Genomic DNA, 10,498 nt, shown 5'->3' with positions numbered 1-10,498 from the left:
ATTTCTTTTGATGATTGACACTATTCCCCTAATCGATTTAAAATATATTTATTCAAAACTTTCAGTGGTTCAAAACTTTCAAAATTTTGAGGTTGGGTGTGATAAATGATGTTTACTTTGAGCGGTCTTTCACATTATTGTTTATGCCTATCGAAACGTCAAAGGGCATATTGAAACAAAGTAAATTTTTCATCATCGGTAATTTTCGCATTGCTATTAAATTTACCAAGATTATCGTTAGAATGTTTTTTTGGTGAAACGACGAGGTCTATTGGCGTAAAGTTGTAGGGTTTACCCATTTTTTTTTATAAAATACTGTTTACAAGTCCCGTTGTTATTGGTAGTAACAGTGAAAAAGCTACCATCCACTTCAACAAGTCGTTTTCTTTTGAAATCCATCCTTATTTTTGCAACAGAGAGTATGGACAAGTGAATGATTTTTTTTTGTCTGTTATTTGACTACTTTTGGCAGTTGAGCCTTCAGTTAAACTTAAACAAAGCTCGGATAGAAGATTAATAAATTTATCGTCAATATGGTGTTTGTGTATAGCCTTCCTAAGCCGCGGTTTAGAATTACTTAGTACGGAAAATAAATGTCTGTTTTCACGTAGTTTCTTCGGTATCATAATGGCAACTAACGACCTTTTTTGCTGTTCATTTGTAGATATACGGTATTTTGATTGTCAGGTATATCATTGAGCATACGTAAATCCTCGGGTGTGTTTTGATTAAGATCCAATGAATTGACTTGATTGAGTTTATTTGCAGCCTGAACCGAAGTAAAAATTTCGGTTCAGGGGGATATATTTATTTGTTTAAAGAACTAGAAATGGAATCACGAACAGCCCTGTTGATGATATAGTAAGTACAATTCAAAGCAAGTGTTCTCATACATTTACTCTGATGAGACACATTGTTGAGAACAATGGTTAAAGAAATTTTTTTGTGATAAGATTGAACCGTGAATAACTGTAACATCTCCTGAGACCATTCTTCGATACATTCTGTTAAATCATCAATGATCAACCACGAGTTTCTTTCAATAATATTAAACACGTCAAATTCCCATATGAATTTTATATCTGCTGCTATAGTCTTTATTTTATCATAGGACTCTTGCCACGGACTATGACAATAGTGTATTTTTCGGAATTTTTTAAAGACATTTTATCGCGATTTTTAAGTATTTTATCAAACGTGTTGTTTTGCGAAATATTGATGACCCGCAAAAAATTGATCTGAAGGGAGTTTTGAGTTGATACATATTAACACTTAAGCACTTAGGGAAGGGAGGCGTACTCTCCACCCCTGGAGTGTTGTATTGGCACAGGGCCGGGCCGTCAGTGATTGTAGTGGTAAGATAATAGTATAAGATAAAACACATTTTAGAATAACGATTCCACCTTGTGCAAAAAAAATTACGCATAAAAATAATGCACATAAAAAACACCGCTGAGCTAGAGACTGAATTTTGGAAAAATAGACCCTCCTCCGTCTAAGTACTGAATTTGCTACAGACCGAGACGATGATTATGCTCTACACATACATATTGAACTGAGGTAAGGTAATGACCCTTTGGTAGTAATTTCACACCGTCCGCGCACACATAGACTTTGTCCAACATGTCTGATATGGCATTTATTCCCACTTATACTGTATAATTTTTAACTATAGTGAATTACCATGGGATTCACTCTTGGAATTAAATTGTTTTTTACAAACTTTTTGTAAAAAGTCAGGTCAAGATTTTTCTTTACATAGTGCCTAAAGAAAAGCCCATGTTGACTTTTTTTTATTTCCTCATTGTGCGTTTGTAAATAGTACTCCTTCGTACCTGCAAGTACGCCATGAGAAATCTAGTCACTCCCGGTATCCGGTTTCTAAAATAATAACTTATTCGGGGCCTGGTGCTTTACTAGCTCCGGGTAAACGGAATCACGCCCATTGGTTTAGTCAATTCAAAAACTAGTGTGCTTACTATTTTCCAAATCTTCCAGTAGATTTTCTGTCTTAACTCTTCGTAAAAGTGAATCTGTATTTCAGAAATAAATTTGAACTTTTCCCTCCCCCGGCCATTGGAGCTTACAAACACTATTACAGAATTCCAACATGATTTTCTTGGAAATTTCGAAAATTGCACTACCAGTGGCAATATTTTATCTACAACTACGTTTTATTTCCTATGTAAAAGGACCATATGGGAGTCTGTGATCGTGAACTTTAAGAAATTCGGATTGGCAGTGATTCAGTCACATTCTTTTGGGTCGGTTACAACGTCAAAACGATTCCTATTGCGCAAACTCTCGCACACTTTACCAAAGGCAGAATTTAAAATGAATTTAAAGATTTTTTTCAACCTTGGTTTTTGCCTCAGGTCGTTTAATGACAAAATTGTCAATAAAGTGTTCATATACGGCTTTTGATCAAATTGGAGGGCTCAATGGATCTCTTTGACCTTGAAACGGTTGGCCAGAATCCAGTGCAAAAGAACGTGCATTACAACAATATTCTATTCCAGTTGAAGGTTGGCAATAAGCTTTTGTTTTGAAGATGTCCAGTGCATGTCCCAATCCTCTACCACAGAAATATTATAGGGACTCAGTGAATCCCTTAGCACCGGTATTTTTATGCACGGGAAAACAAAATCCTTTACCGAGTCAAGAAGTTCCACTGGTAATTCACCACCAATTTTGATAAACCATCCTTGCAGTCCACTCTCCTCAACACTGGCAGTGTCGGGAAAACTTAGATCACAAAGATTATCCAGCTATTTGTTATTTCCACTCGGCAAACAGCGGTGAGACATTAACGACGGATAAATGGAGTTCATATCCAGAATAACCGTATTCCGAATTTCACTAGTTCTTTGTCGAGTCGTATCGGTTTTCAGGATAGTATACCCGTGAAACAAACCCTTCCCACATGGATTTCTCTACAAATAAGTGCTTATCCACGTCAATAATAAGCTTATCCACCAATTTTTTTCCTTGTTGATTTTAAGAATTAAATCCATTACCAGATGAGGAGTTGAAAAATGATACACAAAATCCAATCGAAAATCCTCATAAATTTTATCTAAGTTTTTACAGACAATGTCCAACAACGTAGATACATCGCCTGTCAGATACTTTTTATAATAACCTTCTTGATTTCTACGCCCTCCCTTGGCCCTTTCTTAGCAAACTCATAATCGACGTTGGTACATTGTCGATCGTGAAGAAAATCCTAAAATACTTCAATAGGCGGACGTTTTTCCTAACGTAGCCTCGAGGCAGAGCTGTTGCACCCAAACAGGTATATGCCCTTATACGTTAATGAATCATACATTTCATCATCTGGAAAGCGCTGTTTAAGGAGGGGTAAACAACTGAAATTCAGGGTTTTGTTCTTGATTTTATTCGCTTAGGATTTGGGAAAAACTATAGGAATCTATAAAACAGATTTTATTCAAGTACATGTTACCATTATTAACTGTTTCCTATTTGAATTCTAAAAGCAGCAACTTCTCAGATGATTTGGGTATGAAGTTATGAGAAAAAGAACCATCTAACCATACGCTATATACAAATTCACCTTTCTGCACTCGTATAAACGCTGGTAAATTGAATTTCAAATCGTTTTGGAATTATGAAAGTAAACTGGTAGATCTCATTTGCTGGTGAATCATAGTCAACCCATTCATAGTCTTTGTCGGGGCCGAATTCCCTCACAAACGTGTTTAGATCTAAAATTGATGGAGCTAAATTAATTGGGCTCACCCTCGCACTGAAATTTTGTCTAGTTCCCTTTCCTCTAGGATCTGTTCCATCTCCAGTTACGAATCAATTTCCTCATAGATGATGTAGGCTCGTTGACTCGGTGGTAATGTTGGTAGTTGAACCTTAAAAAATAATAGCAACTTATTACCCCTTTCAAACACTTTAGATTTCATCCTGAAAAAAATATATTAGGCTGAAAAAGTGTATATTATCAGTCTGAAAATTTCTGGAGAGGGCAAAGTGGCCGTTTGGGCATGGAAACCCTATAATACCACCTGTAAGTTCAAGAGCAAGAAATTATTCCATACACAGGGGTTAATTGACCGTTTGAGCAGGGTAAGGGTATACTACCAGCAAAAGGTTCAACAATCAGAAATTACCACATGAATAAGGGTCAGTTACTCCCTTTACGCTTCATTTATTACAAAGCCCCCATTTAAATTGGGAGTCTTAAATACTATGCTCATGGAGGGGGTGGTGCTAATGTTGTCCGCCGGGGCAGCTTTTTTGCCAAAGAAATCGGCTAAAAATCCTTAACCCAGCCAAAAGGCCTTTTCGGGAACTGTAAAAGAATAACAATTTATTTTCTCTTGAAATGGTTTGGTTTTAAGCTGTTAAAAAGATTATTATGCTGTTAAAACAATATATTATTAATCTGCAATTTTCGAGGGCCAAATCCCGTTCGAGAACTATCCGTTTATTAATCTGAAAAAAGAAACCTACATATCTATTTTTAGAATTAAATCCCCTCCCAGAGATAGGGAGCAGGGTATATAACAGTTCCCATGAACTAGCCTCAAAACAGACCCTATAGCCCTATTTATGAGGACACTTCCCTCTCCCAAAATCATCGAATTGTCTAAATTATTAAGTTAAAAAAGAGAAACCTATAGTTCTATTTTTCGGGCCAGGAGGTCCCTCCTCTCGCCAGCATCAAAAAAGGTTTCCCACTCCCTTGAAATACGAGTATGAGTCTTAAATAATCACACAAAGAGGAGGATCGGCGATATTGGTGTCGCCTTTTACGGTTGCCAGTAAATCTGCCGTGACTTTTCCGCCTTGTCGGGGGCGGGAAAAAGAAATTGTATCATGGCCTTATAGGGTAGAGTGGGTTACATACTCGTCACTTTGCATGCTAGGACCAGCTCCTGCATCAAATACCCTCCTTTTCTTTGCCGGAGGGGTCTCCTGAAATAAAGATTAAATTTTCCTCTTTCAAATGACTTGAGTCTTAAAATTTTAGTCTCTCCTCAACTTTAACTTGAATAGCTGTTTTACTCTTCCTAATAATTGCCTTCAAAAATCTTAGCTTTCAACATGTATTGTGCCCTCCCTCTAACTTCAATGTAACTCATTACCCCCACTCCTTTTGTATCAATAAAAGAAAAATCTCCCTCTCCAAGATTTAAGTTTTGAAGTCTTCCTTGAGTTTTCTTGATTCCGCAAAGCTAAAAAAAATTATAATAAAAAAAAAATTTCAAAGAAAGATATAGAATCCATATTCAACCAAAATAAGCAAAGTATAGACGACTCCTTTAGTGAATACGACAAAAACTGGAATATTATGACAAAGAAGTGTTTTCTGAACGATTAACGCAGACCGTACGTATTTTTTATTTCCTGATGACATTTCCGTTTTAATTCTTTCGATAATGTGCTATAGTAAAGCAAAAACATTCTTTTCCTCTCATCTATGCCTTTGAGCTACAAAAGTCTTATAAAATACCGTTTAAATGTAATAAGCGAGACATTCTGAAATAAAGAATAAATTTCTAGCCCCTATATAGGAAGACGGGCCTTACACAAGAGTTCATTATTATAGTCAAAAAGAGACCGTGTTTTCCTGTTTGTATTTACTATTACGGGCCTTACACAAGAGTTCATTATTATATTAAAAAAGAGACCGTGTTTTCCTGTTTGTATTTACTATAAGGAAAAAATCTTCCCTGTCCCTTCATTTAATTTGTAAATATAAGCAACTTTTACATACTAAATCATACAATGATCCAATTGTACAAACGTATCTATATTATGAAAGCCCTCGTTAAATAAGAGCATTCAAATTTACCGGTTGTGAATAATAAATCATTAGTGTGACGCCAGCTGTTTACTTGAAGCTAACATTTCACCTCATGGTGAGTATCGTTATTGGTTACTGCATGCTTTGGGACAGGTGGTAATCTTAGTCCTGTCAGAGTACAACGGGTGCATTGGAATACTATTCAAATGTGCAGTAAGTATAATTCTGTGAGAAAAAAAGATTATTAGCGACCTGGCTTTTCAAATGAGGGAGGGGTCAGGGTTTTTCTTGCTAATTCATATAGAGCATCATACTAGCTCTTATTTAAGGATAATATTACTCCTTTTTTGGTCGAAAAATGCGGGACTACTCCCTTAACGTACATAGATTCTTAGCTGAATATAAGCAGTGGTCAAACCCATTTTAAAATTTGCAGTTGTGTTAGCATTCATTTCGAAAGCTAGACTGATAAATTTTCCCCTCTAGCACCAGGCTTTATACTCCCCAACAATAAACGGAATTACCCGGTCCTGATATGGAATTAAACAAACTCTTGTACAATACTGTTGAAAATAAATGCAAGACCGTATAACGGTAGTCCTTTGTCCTTGCTGGAAAGCAACACATAACGGGAAATTTCTTTGTCTAGTAGCAACACTGAAAACAAAGGTTCGGTGTGTAAAGCGGAAAAATCTATGTAAATGTTGGACTAAGATCAATTTCAACTGTGTCTCTACTTGCAAAGCGAAGGTTTTCTCCCTATAATTAGCATAACAATCAAAGAAAAACAATCCCTATTAAGTAAAAACACCTGCACCTTGAGAAAAACATTTCCATAAGTAAAAAACCATTCCTGTAGTGTAACAAAAACCTACATCATGAATAAGTTTAAAAAAATGTCTGGACCAGGATTCGAAGGGCAAGGAAGCCATTGAAAGAACTGTCCCCCTCACTAGTGCTAGGGCATTATCTACCCCTATTTCTACTAACTTTGGCGTTAAAATGTCTAAATAAAGATATCATATTTCCACCTGGGAGTGTCTTTTTGCTCCTGTAGCTGTAAGTAAAATTCACCTGAGTCACTAGCATTTCCGTCAGTCGGTTCTATAGTGGCATATATTACTATAACTGACATCCTGAAATTTTAGTCACAAATGGGTGATTAAAATTATATTATATTATTAATACTTTCCCAGTCTAAATAACACTTAGCAGCTTTATTGTTCATCGTGAGCCCTACTCTGTGTCTATGTCCCCCATCGCTACTGCCTGAATAAATTAATTCGATATTCTAAACCATGTTCTATTTAGGAGTTTCTGAAAGTCCTAATAAGTGTAGTTGGAATCATCTGAGTTCGTCAGTCAAATTGTCGATATGATAGTTATTTTTAACACTGTAACATTCCAAGTTCCAATTTTCATATTCTCTCATTCATTGAAATTATTTTAGCTTCAAGAAAAGCGGTGGACCCAGATACCTACGCAGGACAGGGGTCTAGATAAAATATTCTTGAGATCTACACTCGAAGTGTTTAATCTGGAAAGAACCGGACAGAAAGAAGTTCCAGGGACCTTGGTATGAATGGAAGCATTGTACAATCCTGGGCCAATCTAGGTCACAACATGGTTTTCAGCATTTTGCAATGATCTATCAACAAGAGTCCAAGTCCTATACAAACAATCTGAAACCTACTACCTTTGACTCATTATATATTCATGCCTACAAATTTTATCGCACTATGGGGAGGCAGCCTTAAAAGACAAATTAGCTAGGAAGAGGTTTTTCAGCTCAAAAATTATTAGAAAACGGAGCAATGAAGATTTTAAAAGTAGACTAAACAAGACTCATTGGTAATTTTCACACTTAAAAGGGTTTGTAAGAATAGAAAGAAATGTCTGCAGATCAAGTTTAGAATATTGGAATCTACAGTGACGACAGTGGTCAAATATGGTTCAGAAGCATGGAAGCTTTGAAAAGCGGATGAATATTTTCTAGATATGCATCAGACTACGTTTTGGTCTGGGTACTAGGCGGACTGACCATATTTCAAAAAATAGACAGTAAAAAAAGTGTGGTTCTATCCTGTTGTCTATGGTTATAATGAGAGAAAGGTTGAGATGGCTAGAGCACTTTATGTGTATTAAGGATGACAGATTACCGAAGATTGTCACTGTAGGCCAACCATATAGGGTTAAAAAGATAGTAGATCATAAGTGGTTGAGATTTGGGGATGTCGTAAAGAGAGATGGAAGGAAAATGGGAACTTCCTGGGAGGGTTTAAAGAGAAAGGCTTAGAATAGATTGAGATGGAGGAAGAGTATGCGTAGCTGTGTTAGTGTGAGGTCGCTTTGTGCTGCGGTAATTTTTAAGTAGTAGAAGTAGTATTTTGTGACCAAATACTGCTTTGGCTACAGACAGAATCCAGTGGTCTATAACCCTTACAGTTTTCTTTTCCCACACCGAACTTACCTAGGCTAGGATACCATCTATCCCTTTTTCTACCAACTTGGAAATTAAAGTCCCCTGATGAAAAGGTCTTATTTTCATCTGGAATCTTGTCTATTTGTTCTTGTAGCTTTAAGTAGAATTCATCTAAGCGACAATTATCGCTATCTGTCGGTTTAACAGGGGTATATACTACTATGACTAATACAATGTACTTTTTAGTAGTAAAATGAGCGACCAGCATTTTACCATTAACACGTTCACAATATAAACAGGACATAGCTACTTTCTTGTTCATCATAAGCCCTACACCCTGATTATGCACCTCATCCTTTCTGCCTCAGTAATCAAGTTCCTTTTTACTTTATTTCATGTTTCCTGCCCAATATGAGTTTCTATACACCCTAATAAAACCTGTTCAAAACGTCCAAATTCCCCAGTCAACATGTCAATAGGATGCTTGGTTTTTAACGTTGCTACCTTCCAAATTATAATTTTCACATTATTTAAATTATTGAAATTATAATGGCCTCAGAAACAGCAATGTTCCCAAAACAAAGGGCAGTACGGGGACTAACGCATCTTCTCAAGTCCACATAAAGCGCTTAAGCAGGCTTAGGGTCGAACAGCAGGAAATTCCCGGGACGATCAGTTCTAGTACAGGCTTTGTGTAATTCCAGGCCTGTCATGGTCTTAACATGGTTTTCCAAAATTGACAATGCTCTTCTGTCAATAAGATTTGAAATCCTGAACAAGCAATCTCAAGCTTTCTACCACTGAATTTTATATAATCATGCCTACAAATATTATGTTGCTATGGGGAGGTAGCCTTTAATGGATAGTTTAGCAGGGAAGCGGTTTTTCTTCTAAAAAAACACCAAAACTCATAAAACCAAGATGTATTATCTATGAACCAGGGTCCAGTGGAAATAATGTGTAGTTTACTACACTATAATTTCTGAAATTAGTTCTATTCCTAAATGTCACTCTGTAGCGCTGTTTACAGTCACGGTTCTGGTTAGGCACACCTGTGGAAATTCTAACGCCACTATGACGCCATACAAGCGGGATTTCTCTTTTGTGGAAGGGAACCAAGGAAGGAGCTTATTACAGAACGAAGATCCCAAACAATGTTTCAGCACCAGAATAGCTCCAACCTTTTACGCCCAGTCTGTCCTCGCTAGGACAATTGTAAGGAGCTCAGGACATAGTGTAAAGGCATAATGCTCTTGGTAAAAAAAAATAGTTTTATGGATTTAAGTTTGTAAAATTGTTGGTCTTTTTCTTTTGTAGCATTTTTACTTCTGCTTACGAACAAAAATGTTGAATTGTGATTTGAAGTTATGGAAAAATTTGAATTCAACACTGACAGGATGAAAAATTTTTAATCTGCGCCAGTTTTGGTCTTCTATGGGCTTGAATCCATCCCGTTCCCATCCTGAATACATCCTTGAATGTAGACCTACGTCAGTCCATCATTTTACCAGAAAAACCGTTTCATGCTCTGCTTTTCTGCAACGAAAGAGATCATGAAACAAACAAGTGATGATGTCTGCCATCTCTTGCAGTGAATCATAATTTTTTACTCAATGAATACCACATGACTACCAGTCATGTTAGGATTGTTGGTATATATACATAATCAACAAGTTTCAAAGCCTACTGGATCAAAATACCTACTTCTGCAATTTTGTGTTGTGAAACAGGAATCTCGGTATATATAGGACGCAAATACTATCAAATACAAATTCCAAGATACCTTAGTCAGCATCGAAATATTTTAGACATATTTATTGACACAATCAACACAGCAATAAGAAGCACTAAAACTGAAGGAGGTGTCTATATCTATATATATAAAAATAAGCTGCCTGTGTGTGTATGTGTGTGTGGGTCGAGTGACGTCATGTTTGTGTGTCGAATGACGTCATGTTTGTCGACTGACGTCATTATAAGGATTGAGCTGTATGCGTCATGAAGTTGTTTGTCGACTGACGTCATGTTTGTCAACTGATGAAATTACATACCGAGACACAAATGACGACCGGGACAAAGAGAATATAAATGACAACCGGGAACCTCAAAGAGTAATTACAGACTGGGACACCCGGACACAAATCACGACCGGGACACAGGGAATTTAAATGACGACCGGGACACAGGGACACAACTACAACGGGGACGCCGGGGGCACAGGCGAGATATATAAATGACGACCGGGACACAGGGATTGTTCGAATAGAAATTACAGACCGGGACACAAATGACGACCG

This window comes from Artemia franciscana, chromosome 13 (genome assembly GCF_032884065.1).
Source record: "Artemia franciscana chromosome 13, ASM3288406v1, whole genome shotgun sequence".
NCBI classification, from domain to species: Eukaryota; Metazoa; Arthropoda; class Branchiopoda; order Anostraca; family Artemiidae; genus Artemia; species Artemia franciscana.
Note: the sequence above shows the minus strand (reverse complement) of the source record.